Here is a 20,538-nt window from a genome sequence, read left to right on the forward strand (position 1 = left end):
ATTGTCGTGATGCAAGAGCCATGAATGTTGGCGAAAAGTTCAGGTTGTCTAACTTCTTCATGCAGCCTTTTCAGCACTTCCAAATAGTAAACTTGGTTAACTGTTTGTCCAGTTGGTACAAATTCATAATGAATAATCCCTCTGATATCAAAAAAAGTTAGCAACATCGTTGCAAGAAGTTCTTGAACTTAATTGTCAGACCTTGAATATTGAAGTATCTAGAACAGGCAAATTCTAGAGACAGAAAGTACCACAGAGGTTGCCAGGGGCTGGGGAGAGGGGAAAGGGGAGTTGTGTAATGAGTACAGGGTTTCTGTTTGAGACAATGAAAAAGTTCTGGAAATAGTGTTGGTAGTCACACAACATTGTGAATGTGCTTAACGTCACTGAATTGTACACTTAAGACATATAAAAAAGTAATTTTGGGGGCAGCCGGATGGCTCAGTTGGTTAGAGCACGAGCTGTGAACAACAGGATTGCTGGTTCGATTCCCACATGGGCCAGTGAGCTGCGCCCTCCACAACTAGATTGAAGACAACGAGCTGCCACTGAGCTTCCGGAGGGGCACCTGGATGGTTCAGTTGGTTAGAGCACAAGCTCTCAACAACAAGGTTGCTGGTTCAATTCCCACGTGGGACGGTGGGCTGCACCCCCTGCAACTGAAGATTGAAAACAGTAACTGGACTTGGAGCTGAGCTGCGCCCTCCACAACTAGATTGAAGGACAATTACTCGGAGCTGATGGGCCCTGGAGAAACACACTGTTCCCCAATAAAATTTATTTTAGAAAATAAAATGGTAATTTTTATGTTACATATATTTTACCACAATAAAAAAGTAAAAATAACTCAAAAATATAGTACACAAGCGAACATTTGCATTTGAGGGAAAGAAGGGGGTTTTCTGCTTTTCTCAGCATCCTCAGTGATGTTGATCCTCAAAGAGGTCAGGCCCCCACCCATGCAGCCCACCCGTCACAATGGCTGCCTGGTCTCAACCCCTTTGCACCTGCTGTGCCCTGAGTGGAATGCCTTTCCCCCTTCATCTGCCCACCCAATTTTGCGTCCTCCTATCTCCCCTTCCCCAATGTTCCACACCCCCTCACTCTCCCACAAGCCGTCCTCAATGCAGAAAAGTCTGCCAGTCCCGTTTGCTCCAGCTGCCCCCTCTCTCTGTGCCCCCAGCTCCTGCCCTGGTGTGCCGCTTGCTTTCACCTGATCACAGTGTCCTGAGCATGCTTTCTGTCTCAGCTCAGGCTGGGCGCTCCTGACAGTGTCAGACTTAGCCTCCTTCCCTCTGTCTCCCAACATCCACAGCTGATCAACTGCCAGGACTTGGGCTGAACCAGTCCCTTTCTTACCAATTCAGGAATGTCCCTAGTGGAGAACAATGGGGAAAATGGAATTCTTGGTAAACAGAGCAGCTTTGTTTCTAATTTTTCTGGCTCACAGAGGATGGACTGTGGGGACGTGGGCAGGCCCACGCGGGGGCTGGGAAACCTGGCTTTGGCTTCTCCTTACTGACTGGGAACCTACAGAGCAAATAGGTCTCACTTTACCCATCTGAAAAATGGAGCTTGAGACACTCCTCCTCAAACTGGGTGCTGAGGGAGTGGTGGAAGGGGAATGGGCGTGTTTATAGATGTTCCCACTGTGGGGAGCATCTTGGTCACACAAGGCCCATTTTACTACAGAGATCCAGCCTCATGCTTGTTGAATCTGGGTTCAAGCTCTGCTGTTCCAAGGGTGCTGTTATGGACGCCGGCCCTGGCACACAGGCTCTCTGTGCTGGCTCACCATTAGATTTGCTCTGTCACACCTTATGAAAGCAGTAGGGACCTGTACTGCATAACTGTAATAAACTTTAGATCATTCATTAGTAGTTTCACACTCTCTCCCCTGCTGGACCATAAGCCCTATTGAATTCCCAGCTAGCACCTATCATGAGGACAATTCCATCCTTGTGTTAACTGATTAACGCAGGGAGACCACAGTGGAAAGCTGGGGTGACTTTTCAGCTAATAGGCATTAGTATTGCAGCTAAGGAAAAATGAGGCGCAGCACCCTGTCCCTGAAAATGGAAGGTCTGGGGCCAGGGGGGAGTCACCAGCCTCCTTGCCAGGCCATGTCCCCTCCTCCCTACTCACACACACCCAGTCTGACGCAGGCCCAGCCCTGGCTCCACCACAACCCCAACTCCTGCCCATGCCACCTGTATAACATCATGACACCTCTTTTATTGTTTTAATTTATTGGGGTGACAATTGTTAGTAAATTTACATAGATTTCAGGTGTACAATTCTGTATTACATCATCTATAAATCCCACTGTGTGCTCACCACCCAGAGTCAGTTCTCCTTCTATCGCCATATATTTGATCCCCCTTACCCTCAATGACACTTCTTACGCAGGTCACGAACTCTCCACATCAGAGTTAAATTCTGTTCTATGTGCATTTGTAACCCGACGTTGGGATGAAAAGTTGTGAGCCCAGCCTGGAACAGCTGACACTGTGGGGAGGCCGGGTTACAGAGCAGGCTGCTGAGGGGGAAAAGGAGATGCCTCCAAGAGTGGCACAGAAAGGCCAGGAGACTGGGAAGGGGCAGAGGGCTTCACAGAAGGGGCAGGAAGCTAAAAAGGCCTTCACCACCCTTCTATCAGCTCAATATTCCTCATGAGGGGATCCAGCCTGAGCAAGGAGGATTGTTCCAGAACCTCCAGGAATATTTACCAGTGTCGATGCTCCATAGGCATGCAGTTGGGCCCATCTCCCCACAACAGGAAGGCACAGAGGGTCGACAACCTCAGGTTCTACCAGCACCCCAACCTCCTTCCTCCCCACCCAGCCCCCCACCCAGCCTCTCCCAGGGCAGGCTTCAAACCCAAACAGAGGCTGAAGGAACTCCAGCTGAAATTACAATATTATTGACTATCTTCCTTGTGCTATACATTACATCCTCGTGACTTACTTATTTTATAACTAGAAGTTTGTATTTCTGCATCCCGTTCACCTGTTTCACTCTTCCACCTGCTTCCCTCCTCTCTAGAAACCCTCAGTTTGTTCTCTGTGTCTATGAGTCTGTTTCTGTTTTGGTTTGTTTGTTTTGTTTTTCAGATTCCACATATAAGTGAAATCGTACAATATTTGTCTTTCTCAGACTGGTTTCACTTAGCATAATACCCACTAGGTCCACCCATGTTGTCATAAATGGCAAGATTTCATTTTTTATGGCTGAGTGATATTCCATTGTACACAAGTACCACATCTTGTCTATGAGTGGATACCTTGGTCGCTTCTACACATCGGTTATTGTAAATAATGCTGCAATGAACATAGGGGTGCATATCTCTTTTCAAAGTAGTCTTCTCATCCTCTTTGGATAAATGCCCAGAAGTGGTGGAATTGCTGGGTCAGAAGGTAGGTCTATTTATAATTTTTTGAGGAACTTCCATCCAGTTTTTCAGTGGCTGCACTAATTGGCAATCCCACCAACAGTGCACAAGAGGTCCCTTTTCTCCGTATTCTCACCAACACTGGTTGTTTGTCTTTTTTCATAATAGCCATTCTGAGAGGTGTAAGGTGATACTCTCATTGTAGTTTTGATTTGCATTTCCCTGACGATTAGTGTCTTTTCTAGTGTTGCCCATCTGTATGTCCTCTTTGGAGAAACGTCTATTCAGCTCCTCTGCCCTTTTCGTAATTGGATTATGTTTTTTTTCAAATTTGAGTTGCACGAGCTCTTTATAGATTTTGGACATTAACCCCTTGTTGGATACATTGTTTGCAAATATCTTCTCCCATTCGGTAGGTTGCCCTTTCATGTCATTGGTGGTTCCCTTCGCTGTGAAAATGTCTGTTGTTTTAAGTCACTCATGGCAGTCGGAGGAGACTAACAATTGCTGTGCTGCATCTGGCTCATCTCACGCTATCTAGAAAACTGTGACACTCTCTCCCTCTCTTTTTTTTTATCAGCTGCTAAGTATTCCCTGTGTATGAACCATAATTCATTTGATCTGTCTACCACTGATGAATATTTACATTTCCAATCTTTAACCTCTACAAATAATATTGCAATGATTGTCTTTGTACAGAAAACTTGGTGCCCCCTGAGAAGTTCATATGTAGAAACAGAATTACTGGGTCTGGAGGAATAGGCATATTGGGTACATTTATATCTTTGAATGCGATTGCAAAAGGGTTCTCCAAGGAAATTAGACACTTTACGTTCTTAGAAGCAGTGTAGGAGAGTTTTTCATTGGATCACTTGTTTGTTTTTTAAATGTCTTCGTTTGTTATTTTTCATGTTCAAGTCAATGCAAGTTTGTTGTCATAAGTGAAACAATACAATACCAAGGTATCTATTGGTCTCACTGTCTCTCCTCTTATAAAGACACCAGCAGCTGACATCTCCCAGTCCGACTTCCTTCCCCTCTATTCTCTTCTTTATGGTATTACTAGTGCCAACACCTGCCTTTCCACACCTTCCTCCTTGCTCACAGTAATACGTGGGGTGCACACACATAAAGAGGAAGTTTACTTGTTGGTCTGAATAAAATTGAATCACCAGGTCCATATAACTTGCTTCCCCCACTCCCACTTCACAATGGGCACATCTGTATGTCAGTATTCTAATATTTTTAATCCTACACACACACACACACACACACACACACACACACACACCCTTCTCCATAAATGGCAGCATAGCAGGCATGCTGAGGGTTAAGTGTTGTAGATATTTTCAGGGCAATCCTGTTGCATTTAAATCTCTATTTTTTTTCTTCTCTTCCTTCTCCCTTCTCCCTTCCTTCACCTGTAGCCCTACACACGTAACCCTGATGGGCAGCCTTCACGACCTTTTCTCATGCTCATATACCTATAGAAATACACACATATATACAAGTGTGGGGTTTGGGGTCAAGTTTTGCTTTCTTTCCATTGCTTTATGAAAATGAGATATTATCACCCATCTCTGTTTCTTACTTTTCTCACTCAGTTATAAAATCCCTCAGGAAAACCCCTCCAAGTCTTTTAATGGCTACATAATATTCCCTGGCTGAGGGACTTTTACTTTGTTTCCATTTGTTGTGGTGTGGGGGGGTTGTTTTTGTTTTGTTTGACATTATGAGCAATGCTACAATAAATATCTGGGGCCATTTATCCTCTTGCTTTCTCTTTTTGTTCTTGCTGCTGACTCCCTCATGGTGGCTGGTTTCCTCGTGCATTTTGTAATTTGTATTGTCTGTTCAAGTTTGTCAGGTATCCTGAGGGCTGCCTGAGCAGGCTGGGTTAAAAGTATGTCCCTCCAAAGAGGTTTTACTTTTGCTTCTGCCAGGTGTCCCAAGGAGTTACCAGTCAGGAGTAGCAATTATTTTTTAATTGTGGTAAAGTATACATAACATTTACCATCTTAACCATTTTCAGTGCTTTCATGTTGTAATGTGACAGATTTCTGGAACTCTTTTCATCTTGGAAAATGGAAACTCTATACCCATGGTACAACTTCCCATTTCCCCTGCCTCTCTGGCAACCACCATTCTACTTTCTGTCTCTGAATTTTCCAACCAGGAATAGCTTTTGTGTTTGTTTCCTGGCCTGGAAACCCTAAGATCATATGAATAGTGTAAATTTAATTGCAAATTCAAAAAAAGGCAGGTGTATGCTTACAAATTCTTCAGAAGAGGACTTCCTCTTCCCCAGTCAGACTTGGCCAGGTTAGGAAAGCTTTCTGCTCTTCTGCTTTTGCTAGTGGGTGAATTTTTTTCCAGCCTAACTTTCACTGGAGGTTTAAGCCCTCGAGGGTCCCAGCTGTATGTGCGGGTCTCAGTTCTACCTCTCTGCTTCAGTGTAGACTGAAAACTTTGTCCCTTGTCCCTGAGGCTATTCAAACCCAAGTCCCTCGGTTATCCAGACCAGGGAAGGACTGACAAAGCAGCCGGGCTCCCTTCCTAGACAGGCTCTCAACTTCCTCATGCCTCTTGCCCAGGGGCTAGCCTTATTTTCAAGCAGCTCAGCTATGCATAAAAAGTATGCTGATTGTTTTATACCTCACATTTCTAGATGTTTTATAGTTTTCCCCCAAAACTATCAAATCTTCCATCTTGCTATAAAGGAATGTCCCTCATATTTCTTTTTCCTTGTATTGGTTTTTAGCCTTAACTTTTCATGGGCTCCTGCCTTATTTTGCCAATGGAATCAGAGCTCTGGTGTTCACTGGGCACAGTCCCCGTGGACATACAGGAGATGCTCAATGGAAACTAGTAGAATGAGGGAAAACAGCCAGAGTTCCCAGGAAGGGCTGGGGAATGGCCATGAAAACGGTGCTGCCTCTGTTTCAGGGATATCTGGGCCCATAAAACTTGGGTTGATAACACTGGCAGTGGTCCATAAGACAGAGCTGGGACTACCTCGGCTGGGATAAAAGGACTAATGGGACAATAATGATGATAAAACGTAATAGCTAATGTTAGTCACTTTATGTCATTTAATCCACCCCCACCCCCATTTAAGCCACACACACGTGTACACACACACACACAAACATCAACAACAGTTTGAAATTCTCACCCTCATTTTACAGATGAGGAAACTGAAGGTCAGAAAATCCTGCAACTTGCCCAAGGTCACACCGCTGGCAAGTGGGAAAGCGAGCATTCAATCTAAGTGCGTCTGACCCCAAAGCCCTTGCTGGTAACTCTATGTTAGAGGCTGGTCTGAAGGCAAAAGGAAAAAGCCACATCCCCCCACTCAGCAGCTAGAAGAGCCTAAGGCCAAGGGAGGTCTGGCCTAGGGGATAGGGCCCACGATTTCTGGAGCTGGAGGCGTGACCTGAGCGCCCTGCAACTTCAGAGTCAGAACCCAAAGGCTACACACTCAGATCTGAGCTGCTGAGGGCGGCCACTTTGGCCAGAATTCATGGTCAGAGGGAAGCCGTTCCTCTTCATTGTGAATGTATGTGCCCTCTGCACTTCCTCAGAGGCTGGAAAGTCTGGCTCTTACCCTTCAGTCTCCTCTGGGCTCAGGAGGTCTTTTGTCTGGAGCAGAGTCGTGTGTCGGGGTGTCATGGGAACTTACTTTGGACAGGCAGGACCAGGCCAGTCTACACAGGGCTTTGAAAGCCAAGCAGTTCCGCTTATTAGACACAGGGGCTGAAGAACACACTGCTTACATTACATTTATACAGAGTATAAACCATCACGTAAGTAAATCCTTTCTGCCTTTAGGAATGAAAGATGTATTTGCTAAGAGACACATATGTCTAATACATGATCATTGATAAAATACTCCAGTCTTCCTGGATTGGTCCTACCTAGCAGTTTGTAACAACAACCATAAAACTGGCTGAACCCTGTGAGGGGGTAACTCCACTTTAAGAGGTGAGCCCCTAGCAAATAATCAAGTCAGAAATGGCACAAAGCAGTGCCACCTGGAGATGTGGGAGCCAAAGAACGACCCAAGCGCTAAAGAGAGGGGAAGAGACTTGGCTTACCAAGGAGGGTTGGCATCAGGCACCCACCTGAGCTGCTTGAGTGAGGCACTTACACACATGTCAAGCTGGGGAGAAGGACCTCTTGCATGTACGCCTCCACCCTGGGCATTGGGACCCAGTGGAGGCTATGTAGTGTTATGGGCACGAGCATAAGTTTGGCTTCAGAGCCCATTTTCTCATCTGTTCAATGGGAATGAAATTCACAGTTATTGGCCTTGGACCTGGTCAGTGGTGACGTAGTATTACTCCTTGTGTGGTACACACAGATAATAACAGCTCCACCGTCATTGCAATTGGACACATATTTTTAGCAGGGCTGGGAGATGGATGGAGAACAGCGGCTGCGGGGCGTCCACTGGTTCCAGTGTCTGAGACAGAGGTGGGGAATGAGATGCCAGAGAGCCCAGTGCTATGTTTAGGAGACGCGTCTCCAGCCTGGGAGGGAGACCCAGGAGGGGAAATCAACTTGGCACAGATTTGCCACTTAGGTACCTAGTTCCCTGCAGCTCAATACCTTTCCCTGGCTGTTCATCAGAGCCTATCATGACTATGGTCTCCTCCAGGCCCCTGAGGACACCCTGGCCACCCCTATGACGACGCTGGTCTCAGTGGATAAATCCTGTGTCGCCTGGGGTCAGCCAAACAAGGTGAGACTTATTCCCAGAAGTATGTGTCTAAGAAACTGAGAGGAAACAAAATGAAGAAATTAAAATGCAGCCACCTGCAAACAGGAGGACTTCCAAGTCATTATTCTGACAGGAATCTGTCCCAGACTGGGCTGGCAGCTTCAAGCTGCTTCCTCTCCTCATCTCCAGCCATTTGCTTGGCAAGAAGTCCTCCCTTTCAAAACATGCTTCCTCTGGCCTTAAGCAGCGCCAGCCCTTCCCCTAGCTTTTGGCAGGACCAGCCTCTCTGTTGAGCTCTTAGAAAAGTCAGTGGCTCCAGAGAGCCTTCCTTCGGTCCTCAGTCCTCTCACAGGGATAATAATACCTGCCATGCAGAAATCTTGTAAGCACTAGAGATACAATTGGTGATGACAACTGCAACAAATGTAAGCTCCGTGAGAACAGGACTCCCTTTTGTTCTCTGCCCCATCTTCTGTGCCTGGCCCATAGTAAATGCTCATGGATGTTTGTTGAATGAATAATAAATATGAATGTGAGCTTAAGTATGTACATACCATCTCTAGAAAGAATTACAAGAACCTACCATTAATGATCGTCTTTGGATAGATGAGAATAGAGGCCTGAGGAATGGAATATGGAGAGGAAGCTACTTTCCACTATAAACTAATCTGTATCTTTTGATTTGATTTTTTTTTTTACTGTGCACACATATTATCTATATGAAATAAAAAACACAATACCATTTACATTAGCACCAAAAAAAATGAAATACTTTGCTATAAATCTAACAAAATATACAGGTCTATATGAGGAAAACTATAAAACTCTGATGAAAGAAATCAAGGAAGACCGAAATAAATGGAGAGCTATTCCATGTTCATGGATAGGAAGACTCAATATTGTTAAGATGTTTGCTCTCCCCAACTTGAACTACAGGTTCAACGTCGTCTCAATAAAACTCCCAGAAAGTTATTTTATAGGTATCTATAAACTGATTCTAAAGTTTATATGGAGGGGTAAAAGAACTGGAATAGCCAACACAACCAAAGAAGAATAAAGTTGGAGGACTGACACTGTCCAACTTCAAAACTTAGTATAAAGCTGCAGTAATCAGGCAGTGTGGTATTGGCAAAAGAACAGACAAATATATCAACAGAACAGAATAAAGAGCCCAGAAATAGACCCACATAAATATAGGCAACTGATATTTGACAAAGGAGCAAAGGGAATTCAATAAAGTACAGTCTTTTCAATAAATGGTACTGGAACAAAATGGACATCCATTCCACATGCAAAAAAAAAAAAAAAGGAATTCGGACACAGACCTTATACCATTCACAAAAATTAATTCAAAATGGGTCTTACACTAAAATGTTAAATGCAAACAATAAAACTTATAGAATATAACATAGGAGAAAATCTAGGTGACCTTGCATTTGGTGATGAAAAGCACAATCCATGAAAGAAAACACTAAGTTAGACCTTAGTAAAATTCAAAACTTCTGCTTTGCAAAAGACACAGCTAAGAAAATGAAGAGAAAATATTTGCAAAAGACGTATCTAATAAAGAACTTCTATCCAAAATATATTTTAAAAGCCTCTTCAAACTCAACATTAAAAATGCCCAATTAAAAAATGGACAACAAATCGAACAGACATCCTGCCAAAAAGGTAAATGGATGGCAAATAAACACATGCAAAGAGATTCAATATCGTATGTCATTAGGGAATTGTACAATAAAACAACAAGATAGCACTACACACCTATTACTTTTTGGTTAAAATCCAAAACAACTGACAATCGAATTGCTAATAAGAATGCAGGGCAACAGGAACTCTCATTGATGGCTGGTGACGATACAAAATGGTACAGTCACTTTGGAAGACAGTTTGGCAGTTTCTTACAAGCCATATGTAGTCTTACTATATGATCCAGCAATCACGCTCCTTGTTATTTACCCAACTGAGATGAAAACTTATGTCCGCATAAAAACCTGCACACACGTTTATTCATAATCACCAAAACCCGAAAGCAACCAAGATAGCTCTCAATAAGTAAATGAATAAAAAAATATTCATTTTTTTATTCAAAAATATTCAAAAATAATCGATTTATCCAGAATGACCTGGTTCACTGGGGTGGCATTCACAATTATCCATACAATGGGATAAATATTCAAAAATAATCCATACAATGGGACATTATTCGGTGCTGAAAAGAAAGGAGCTCTCAAGCCACAAGAAGACATGAAGGAACCATAAATGTTTCTAAGTAAAACAAACCAATCTGGAAAGGCTATATACTGTATGATTCCAACTATATTTCATCTTGGAAAAGGCAAAACTGCACAGATGGTATAAAGATCAATGGTTGTCAGGGATTGTGGGGAAGGAGGAATAAATAGGTGAAACACAGATGATTTGTAGGGCAGTGAAACTCTTCTGTACAATACTGTAATTGTACATATCACAATTGTCACAATGTCATTATATATTTGTCAAAACCTATAATATGTACAACACCAAGAGTGAACCCTAATGTAAACTATGAACTTCAGTTAATGATAATTGTATCGGGGACCGGCCCAGTGGCTCAGGCGGTTGGAGCTCTGTGCTCCTAACGCCAAAGGCTGCCGATTCAATTCCCACATGGGCCAGTGCCAGATGGCTCAGTTGGGTGGAGCGCATCCTCTCAACCACAAGGTTGCCAGTTCGACTCCCGCAAGGGATGGTGGGCTGCGCTCCCTGCAACTAACAACGACAACTGGATCTGGAGCTGAGCTGCCCCCTCCACGACTAAGACTGAAAGGACAATAACTTGACTTGGAAAAAAGTCCTGGAAGTACACACTGTTCACGAATAAAATCCTGTGCCCCTTCCCCCCCAAAAAAAGACTGAAAAATTGAATTATAATAGTAGTAATTGTATCAAGATTGATTCATCAATTTTAACACACTAGTAACACATGTTAATAACAAGGGATATTGTGTGTCCAGGGCAGGGTGGCTACATGGAACGCTCTGTACTTTCTGATTCAATTTTTCTATAAACCTAAACTGTCCTAAAAAACAGCCTATTATTTTTTTGAAGCAAGCTTACAACATATAAAATAAAAATTATTCAGCCAATGTCATGGGCTTTGCAGGCAGACAGCCCAGAGTCTAAGTCCCAGATCCTGAACCAGCCTCAGCTTCATCTTATGGGTTAACGATCACGCCTTATGGGGTTGGGTTAAGGATTCCAGAACTGCCACAGCAGACAAAAACTATGTTGCCATGATTTCCACAGATACGGAGAGGAGTGGCCTTCTCTCGCCGGGAGGAACCGGGGAAGGCAGGACCAGGAGGCAGCTCTGCAGAGACAGCACCCAGCAAAGGCTTCCCAGCTGTGGGAAGACACTGGAAAGCACCTGGCCGCAGTCCAGCCTCCAGCGGGCCAGCTGGTCTGCTGGCCTATGTGCATGGCAGCTTCACTGGGGCCTGCGACAGCCCCTCCAAGGAGGCAAGGGGAGGGCTATGTAACCTGTGACCTAGTACAGTGAAGGTAGGAAAAGGTCTTCAGAGCAAGGGGGGCCAGAAGGACCACCACCCTGCCTTGATGTGCCTCTTCCACTGTGGGACACTGGGGAGCCCCTAATCACCTTCACCTGTGAAATAGTGCTATCAAGGCCCATTCCTAGGGTGGCAGTGAGGGTACCAGGAGGCAGTGGAAGAGCTGAAATGTGCATTATTCCACCAAGCAGCGAGTGGCACTAATATTACTGCTGTCAGACCAGCAAACAACACAGAGACCCAAAGGCAGAAGAGGGAAAAATCCAGGCTTCGGAACACAGGACTTAACCTCTCCAAGCCTCAGTCTACTCATCTGTAATATGGGAATATTACAGTTCTTCACCTCCCAGGCTCTGTATAAATGAGTGCAGTGAGATTGTTCCTGCATGGGGCTGAGACCCTGCCTGGCACTGGTGTGCCTTCATAAATTGTGAATGCCACCCCAGCTAACCAGGTCATTCTGGATAAATCGACATCCCTACCAGGGCTTTGCTCTGATATGGACAAAGGAGGCCACCGTATTGTTACCATTGGACAGAGCTTTGATCGCCTTGCAGGTGCTTGACTGGGAGCTTGGACAAACTGAATCACGTGGACAAGGTTTTGGCACCCAGAGAACTGAGTTGGAAAACACATGGTTGCAAAAAAGGCAAGATTAATTCAACAGCTATGAGAAAGACTCTGAGCCCAGGAAGAGTTGTTAAAAAGGGTCCCATTTAATGAAAGGACGTGGGGAGTGTTGAGTGACAGGGAGCCTGGCTCCCAATCAAGGCCAGTTTTTTTTGTTTTATTTTTCTACAATGTTATCCTTGAACCTTGGAGACCCCAGCAGGCAAGGCATGGCTCACAGAGAAGCCAACCAGAAGGAGGCAGGGGAGACAGCAGCAGCGAAATCCTTACCTGGGAGAGTTTCAGGGCTTGGGAACTGTTGGTCAGGGGCAGTGTGGGAGGGAGCGGCCAGCTTGGGGGAGGTGGGGTTGGGAGAGTTCCACCCCGCATAGAGAGCTGGAGCCAGACGGTATGGGTTCAAATTCCAGCTCTACCAGCTACCGGCTGGCCTTGGGCAGATGACTTAACTCCTGGGCTTTGGTTCCTAGCTGTAAAATGGGGATGATAGTAGCTCCCACCGTATAAGGTTGTGGGGAGGATTTGAGAACACGTCTGTTCAGCATTTAACACAGTGCTTGCCCAGAGTCCAAAGCATCAGCTCCTATGTACTACTGTTACCCAGTGCAGGGCTGGCAGCATGCCTTCCCACCTGCCTGCCCCATCCTCTGACTTGGGTCCCACCTTTCCACAGGCCTGTTTTATATAACTTTGCCTGGACTGCATCACATCAGAGAGGCGCAGTGCTGAGGAGACCCTCTGGCTCCACTCTGTCATGCAGGAGTCTCCTCTGCACCTTGCCCAGTCTCTCCTTGCATGCCTCCACTAACAAGGAGCTCATCACCCCACAAGACAGCCTGTTCCACATTCAGACAGCTCTGATCACAAGTTCTCGAGATGGAGCCAAAATCTCCTCCCTTCAAACTGCCCCTTAGTGGAAATGATTTTTCTGCCAGGGACTTTCCAATGTCTGGAATCCCACAAACACTAGAAACCCCTTAAAAAGGGCTCCAGTTACTCCTCCAGGAAGGCTCCCCTGAACCCCACCCTGAGCATCCATGCAGAATGGTGTCATTGCTCCCCACAGGGATACACACACCCCTTCCAACGTCTGGGTCCGTGAGGCAGAAAGTCTTGGATGTCCCCCGACCTGACACTAATAATGGTTCACATGCACTGTCACTCAACTCTTACAAAACCCCTGTGAATCATGTAATATTTTTTTGCCCAGTTTTTTAAATTGTGGTGAAATACACAGAACATAAAAATCAACCATTTCTAAGTGTTGAGTTCAGTGGTGTTAAGCAGTCACATTGTTGTGCAACCATGATTAACATCCATCTCCAGAACTCTTTTCATCTTGCAAAACTGAAACTCTACACCTACTAAATAATTCCCCCATTCCTCTCTCCCTCCAGTCCCTGGCAACCACCTCTTTACTTTCTGTTTCTCTATATATCTGACACCTCTAGGGACTTCATGTAAGTGGAATCATATAGTATTTGCCTTTCTGTGTCTGGCTTATTTCACTGAGCATCATGTCCTCAAGGTTCATCCGTGTTGCAGCATGTGTCAGAATTTCCTTCCTTTTTAAGGCCAAACAATATTCCATTGTACGTGTTCACCACCTTTTGTTTTATCCATTCACCTGTCAATGCACATTTGAGTTACTTCTACCTTTTGGTTATTGCAAATAATGCTGCTATCAATATGGATGTACTAATATCTCTTCCAGACCCCACTTTGAATTCTTTTGGATATATACCCAGAAATGGGGTTGCTAGATCGTGTGGTAGTTCTGTTTAATTTTTTGAGGAACTGCCAAACTGTTTTCCACAATGTACCATTTTATAATCCCACCAGCACTGCACAGGGGCCCCGATTTCTCCCCCTCCCGCCAGCACCTGCTATTGTCTTGGTTTTCTTATAGTAGTAATCTTAATGAGTGTGAGACAGTGTAGGGATCTCCCTTTATAATCCCTCCTTTACCAGCGAGGAGAGTGGGGCTGGCGGGATGCTGCCACTTGCCCAAGGTCCCACAGGCAGCATGTGGCAGAGATGAGATTCAAGCTCAGGGCTGTCTGCAACTGTCTGGTGCTCTCAACAGCCCCCATCCGGGAGCAAATCCCTGCTGTCCAACTGGTCAGTGACCGCCCTGGGGCCTCCAACATCCTTTGAGCTCCCGCAGAGAGAGGCAGTGACCCAGAAAGAGACCCTCCTCCCCCGCCCAGAGTACAAGAACTACCCCAGCCTCCTAGATTGTTCTGAAACTAGCATTTCAGCAAAGGCCTTACCCTGCACGCCCTGCGGAGCTGTTGGCTTGGAGACCTCTGCGGGCTGGGCCTCCCTCTCCGCAGGCAGCCAGGCTGGAGCGAGCAGTGAGGTCCGGGGCGGGAGTGGGGCCTGGGGCTCACTCCAGAGCTGCCAGATGGGCCGGTGGCGCCTTGGATTATCTTGCACTAGAGTAGGGGCGGCGCCGGTTGGCGCACAGATTGTAGAATCCTGTGGGGCCCGGCCCGGGGCGCCTGGAGAGTTTGAAGTGTGGGGTAGGACCTCGCAGAAGAGCCAGGCCCAGCACGTGAAGTGATGGCATCTAGGAGCAAGGGACGCAGAGCCAGGCGCATTCCTTGAGCTGCCACATCCCGCCTGCCTGACAGTGGGCAAGTTAAGTGTTCCCTGCACTTCAGTTTCTTTACCTGTAACATGGGGGAGACTAAAACCTTGCAGGGAGCTGTGGGCACTGAATGAGCCCCAGACACAGTGCCAGGGTGAAGAGTGGATGCCAACAGTGTCCTCCCACTCCCAGGCACAGCCTCCACCTATCCCACAACGGCCCACACCCCTCCCTCACCTGTCTCACCTCTGTCCCATGCCCATCCCACTTCTTTCCCACACTGCTTTGCCCTCCCCATTGGAGGGCTGGCAGAGCCTTGACCTTATGGGTCCAGCTCCCCAGGTGGCTCTAGGGAGTAACACATTTGAATGTATTAATTCTGTCTGCTTCTTAGAAAAACAAATAAACACAGTAACAATAATTCCTTCAGGTAAAGAAAGCCATAGTCACAAAGACATTTGCCACTGCATTACAACAGTGACAACTTGGTAGCAGCCTGAATTTCATTTATAGGGACTAGCTGAATTACCATCCTCCCAAGCAATGGGCTAGCATGTGGCCACTATAAAGGATTTATGGCATTTATTGGCATTTTCACGACCTACACTGAAATGGGGGTGGGGGAAGGGAACAAGTTACAAGAGTCATGTATAGATAATTCCACAGGGCATAGAGGGGTGTGTGTGTGTGTGTGTGTGTGTGTGTGTACATACAGAACCTCACGGCTCCAAGTATAGTTTCCTGGTCAGTAGCAATAGAATCACCTAAGAGCTTATAGAAATACAGTCTTGGGCTCACCCCAGGCTTTTGTAATCAGAATTTAACAAAATCCCCAGGTGATTCCCAGGCAAGTTGTAGTTTGAAAAGCAATGAAGTAAGGCCTAGACTGGAGAGTTGCCCAGTAAAATATTATTACCTCTTTGGGTGGGGGGAGGCAGGAGGATTGGGATTTTCTTTTCTTCTTGTGCTTTTCAGAATTGTTGGTATTTTTTAAAACGCACATGTCATAAAAACAAGAAAGCTATTACAATGCTTGCAAAGGCCTAAGATCCAAAACTTCACTCCTAAAAGAAAACACAGGTAAAAAGCTTCGTGACATTGGACTTGGCAATGATTTCTTAGATATGACTCCAAAAACACAAGTAACAAAAGCAATAATAGACAAATGGGACTACATCAAAACTGAAAACTTTTGTGTATCAAAGGGTACATCAACAGAGTGAAAAGGCAACCTCTGAAATGGAAGAAAGTATTTGCAAATATAAGAATTTGTTGTAGAGGCCTAGAATATATATATATCCAGAATATATAAAGAAATTGTACAACTCAACAACAAAAAATCAAAAACCTGACTAAAAAATGGGCAAAAGACTTGAATCGACCTTTCTCCAAAGATGCTATGCAGAAGGCTAACAGGTATGTGAAAAGGTGCTCAACATGGCGTCACTAAGCAGAGAAACAGAAATCAAAACCATAATGAGCTATCACCGCACACATACTAAGATGTCTATCATGTACACCTGAAACTCATATAAAATAATATTGAATGTCAACTGTAACTGAAAATAAATAGACGGCTACTATCCAAAACACAGAAAATAACAAGTGTTGGCGAGGATGTGGAGAAATGGGAGCCCTTGTGACCTGTTGGTAGGATTGTAAAATGCGGCAACTGCTATGAAAAACAGTATGGAGGCTCCTCAGAAAATTTAAAACAGAACTACCATATGATCCTGCAATTCCACTTCTGGAATTCAAATAATTGAATTCTGGAATTCAAAATAATTGAAAGCAGGGTCTTGAAGTGATGTTTGTATATCCATAAATAATAATGTTTATAGCAGCATTATTCACAATGGCTGAAACATGGAAACAACCCAAGTGCCCATCAACAGATGAGTAACAAAATATGGTGTACATACAATGAAATATTATTCAGCCTTAAAAAGGAAGGAAATTCTGACACATGCTACATGGATGAATCTGGAGAACACTACGCTAAATGAAATAAGCCAGACACAGAAAGACAAATACTATATGATTCTTGTGTGAGGTACCCAGGAGTAGTCAAATTCGTAGAAACATAATGTTGGTTGGTAGTTGTCAGTAGCTGGGGGAAAGAAGAAAGTGGGGGTGGGGGAAAATGGGAGATTATTGTTTAATGGGTACAGAGTTTCAGTTTTGCAAGGTGAAAAAATTGTGGAGATCTGTTTCATAACAATGTAAATGTACTTAACACCACTGAACTGCTCACTTAAAAATGATTCCGATCGTTTTTTTTAAATGCTGACGAAGAGGTTTTCATGATCTGAGAAAGTAGGAAGGCAAGGAAGCCGGGAAGTTCTGGCTCTTGGGAAAGAGGGAAGGGCAGGTGTGGCTACAGGGAAGGGAATGTTGAGGAGATGTGGGTGATAAAGCCAGAAGTGGGGGCTTGAATGTGCTGGGAGAGCCCTGAGCCAGAATGTAAACGTTCTCATGCTATGACAGGCAATAGGCACCCAGAAAACTTCAGAGCAGGGCCTGACCTTTCTGAATAGCTGCAAGGGCCTTTCAAACTCCTCACCTTGACCTCAACCTTGCTAACGATAGACACGTGCCCACCATAACCTGAGATGGCCCCTGGGTGTGGGAGGCCTGACCGGGTATAGGGCCCTTCCTGGCCAGGACGCACAGACAGAAGTCTGCCGGCAGCCCTGGGAAGCTCAGGAGGTCGGTTCCCAGAATAACAGCAACCCTGTCCCCAGCGGACACCACCCCCCAATTGTGGGACATGGCCCTCATGCACAAGTGTGCAGGATAGCTGGAGCCCAGAAACCTCCTGGGATTGTCACAGGCCTGCAGGCCATGGTTCTCAGGACTCCATGGAGTCTCTCGGGGTCAAAGGGTCAAACTGCCCATTTCAGAGATGACGTCCTTCCAAGGCTGAGTCATGGACGCCCACCGGACAGCATTCCCCTGGGGGCCCGGGAGGGGGGTGGGAGTGGCAGGGTGCTGCAGCGTCCAGAGACATTTTGGACTCCCAGGAGAGAACTGTCTAACTGCCTAACTGCCTAACTGCCCTGAACCCTCACCTGAGGCAGGAAGACCCATCAACTCTACTCTGGTGGTGGAGGAGCTGGGACCAGAACCCCAGAAGCCCAGGCCCCAACTCCCAGGCCAGGCTCCCTCTCACTCAGCCTATCCTGAGAATCCCACTTTCTGTATTTATTTATTTATTTTGGGTATCATCAAAGCCCAAGATGGGGTGGAAGGCTGGGGACATTCCAGGCCTCCGACACCATCCCTCAACCCCCAAAGCTGCCAGAACAGGCATCCCCAAACCCACTTAAATCTCCATATCATTGAGATGAAGTTTAAATTCTCATTTGACCTTCAAGTTCTTTAATAAAACTTGGTCTCCACTGATTGCTCTCATTTCATCTCCCTCTCCCTTTCCCATCACACAGCCCTGCAGCCCTCCTGAACTTTCCAAACGCTCTTTCCCAAACTCGACTCAGCTTTCCCACTTGCTATTCCTGCTTCCTTCTCCTCTCTAATAGATTGTTTTTCCTTCTTAAGCAGGGAGCTGTCCCAGAGTGACCAGGTAGCCTCAGTTACAGCCTATTCTGCTCCTACAGGATGGGCTGTATCAAAAGCAGGGAGCCTGTCTATGTGTCTCTCCAGCACCACGGCCAGCCAGCCTGATAAATGTTTGAGAAAATGAACACATGAGTTTTCTGCCTGTCTTTTACGGCTAATTCTGTTATCTTCCCCAAAGCTCTGGAACATGGCCTTGACCTTCCACAGTAATAGGTCCCTATGCGCCAGGGGTTTACCTATGTTGTCTCATGTAATTCTATGGCACAGGTATTAACATTTCCATTTTACAGATGAGGAAACTGAGGATGAGAGCTCCAGTGACTGCCCACTGCTGGGAATTGGTGCGGCCAGGATTAGAACCCAGCCTGACCAGCCTGTGCTCATTCCACTGTGGATGAGCCTCCCAATAACCTAACCTAGAGTGGGGAACAAAGGGTGTGCCCACAGACTTCTGGGGAACTCTCCCCTCTACCCAGGGATCCCTTCAACCTGTGCTTTGAGAAACGGCTGAGAGATGGAAAGGATGGCATCTAGATCTGATGGCAGTAGGAGCCAAAGATCTGGGGGCGCTCCAAAAAGAGGCAAACCTGATTTGTTATCTCCTGCTGCCCAGCCTTCTAACCCTTAGCACAGATAGGGGCTTGGTACATAGTCAAAAAATCTTCAATAGGTGGCTATCCAGCCACCTGAAGAGTGGAAGGAGTCAAGGTTGAACCCTCAATTATGCCCAACTTATAAAATGACCCAGAGAAATCCCCAGGCTTGAAAGAACCTTACAGCAATTCTTAGTAAGTGCCAGACATTGTGCTAGTGCTATACAAACATTCTGCCTTTCTTGTACCCCTGTGAAGTTTTCTTATTTGTATTCTACACTGCACTAATCAATTCTGTGGGTTTTCAAGGTCAGGCAGCCTGCCTTCAAAGGTCAGGTCTTAACCATGTTAAATGGCCTCCGTCCCCCCTTCCTAAAAAAAATACCCAGATGAAACAAGCTCCCCAACCACATCCTCATGCCATCAGAGTCCTAGAAATTAGGAAATTAGACTAATAATTCTTATGAGTGAGCTGACCTCATGTGTATAACATGAGCTGAACTACAGAAATGCTCTTGCCCTCTGCCCAAGTATTCATTCTGGATGGGAAATAAGACCCGAGGGGAAAAAGAAATCTAAGAGACTAAAATAATTTTCACAAAGTTGTCCATAAAAGTGGAATTATTAATTGCAAAACACCTGGAAGCAATCCAACTTCACGATCGAGGGACAAAGGCTGCACATCCTGGGATGGGACTGGTAACATGGCCAATACCACATGGACTTTAAAAATGACACAGTTGGTTTATTATGAGCATTTAAAATAAATGCAAAATGTAAGGGCAGAATATTTTAATTTCAGAATACTGTCTGACTGAATGAAAGTCTCACCTATGCCGTTTTTTTCCTTTCCTTTAAAGGATTTTAAATCACATGTGACAGATAATTCACGCACATAGTGTATACAGTAAGGTCTAAAGACCTAAAGCAATATACGGTGGAGCAATACCCAGTAACCATGGCAACCAGTTAAACATGTGGGTTTGCTGATTTACAAACCTCCGAAGGCAACAGAGAGAACTTGCTCTGTTACTTCTCATATTTGGATGTTCTTTTCCTGCAAGGCTGATGAAAGCAAAGGTTTAAAAGTGAAACCCGAAACACAGAATTCATACCATTTCTCTAAGACATAGCTCCGAGCTTCTTGGCTGGGACTGTCTAGCTCAAATCCCTCTTGCTGTGGTCTGGGAAGGAAGCAGCTAAATTGGGGTGGAGAAATCAGGCAAAGTAAACCATGTGAGAGAAAACCGACTGCCTTCTTACCTGTTCCCGTACCAGGATGTAATCTTCTATTGATTTGCTGGCGATTTTCAGGGGCTCCAGAACCTGAAGCAGGTGTCTAGGGGCTGGGGGCTGGGGGCAGTGGGTTACCAGGTAGGAGAGGCTGCGGTTTCCCCCAGCCCACAATCCAGGCTTCCCGACGGATGGAAAGGGCGGGGAAAGCAAGCCACTGCAACTCCGATTCAGAAACTGAAGCCAGC

At 45.5% G+C, this 20,538-nt stretch overlaps 1 protein-coding gene across 1 annotated transcript in view; it reads right to left on the bottom strand.

Moving 5' to 3' along the window:
• The window catches only part of IL34 (interleukin 34), a 58,372-nt gene extending 37,834 nt beyond the window's left edge, over positions 1-20,538 (bottom strand). Inside the window, exon 1 of the mRNA XM_081032699.1 lies at positions 20,321-20,538. The gene's annotated coding sequence lies outside the window, so the exon portion shown is untranslated. The remainder of the gene's footprint in view (positions 1-20,320) is intronic.

The sequence above is a fragment of the Rhinolophus hipposideros genome (genome assembly GCF_964194185.1).
Source record: "Rhinolophus hipposideros genome assembly, chromosome: 21".
In the NCBI taxonomy this organism is placed as follows: domain Eukaryota; kingdom Metazoa; phylum Chordata; class Mammalia; order Chiroptera; family Rhinolophidae; genus Rhinolophus; species Rhinolophus hipposideros.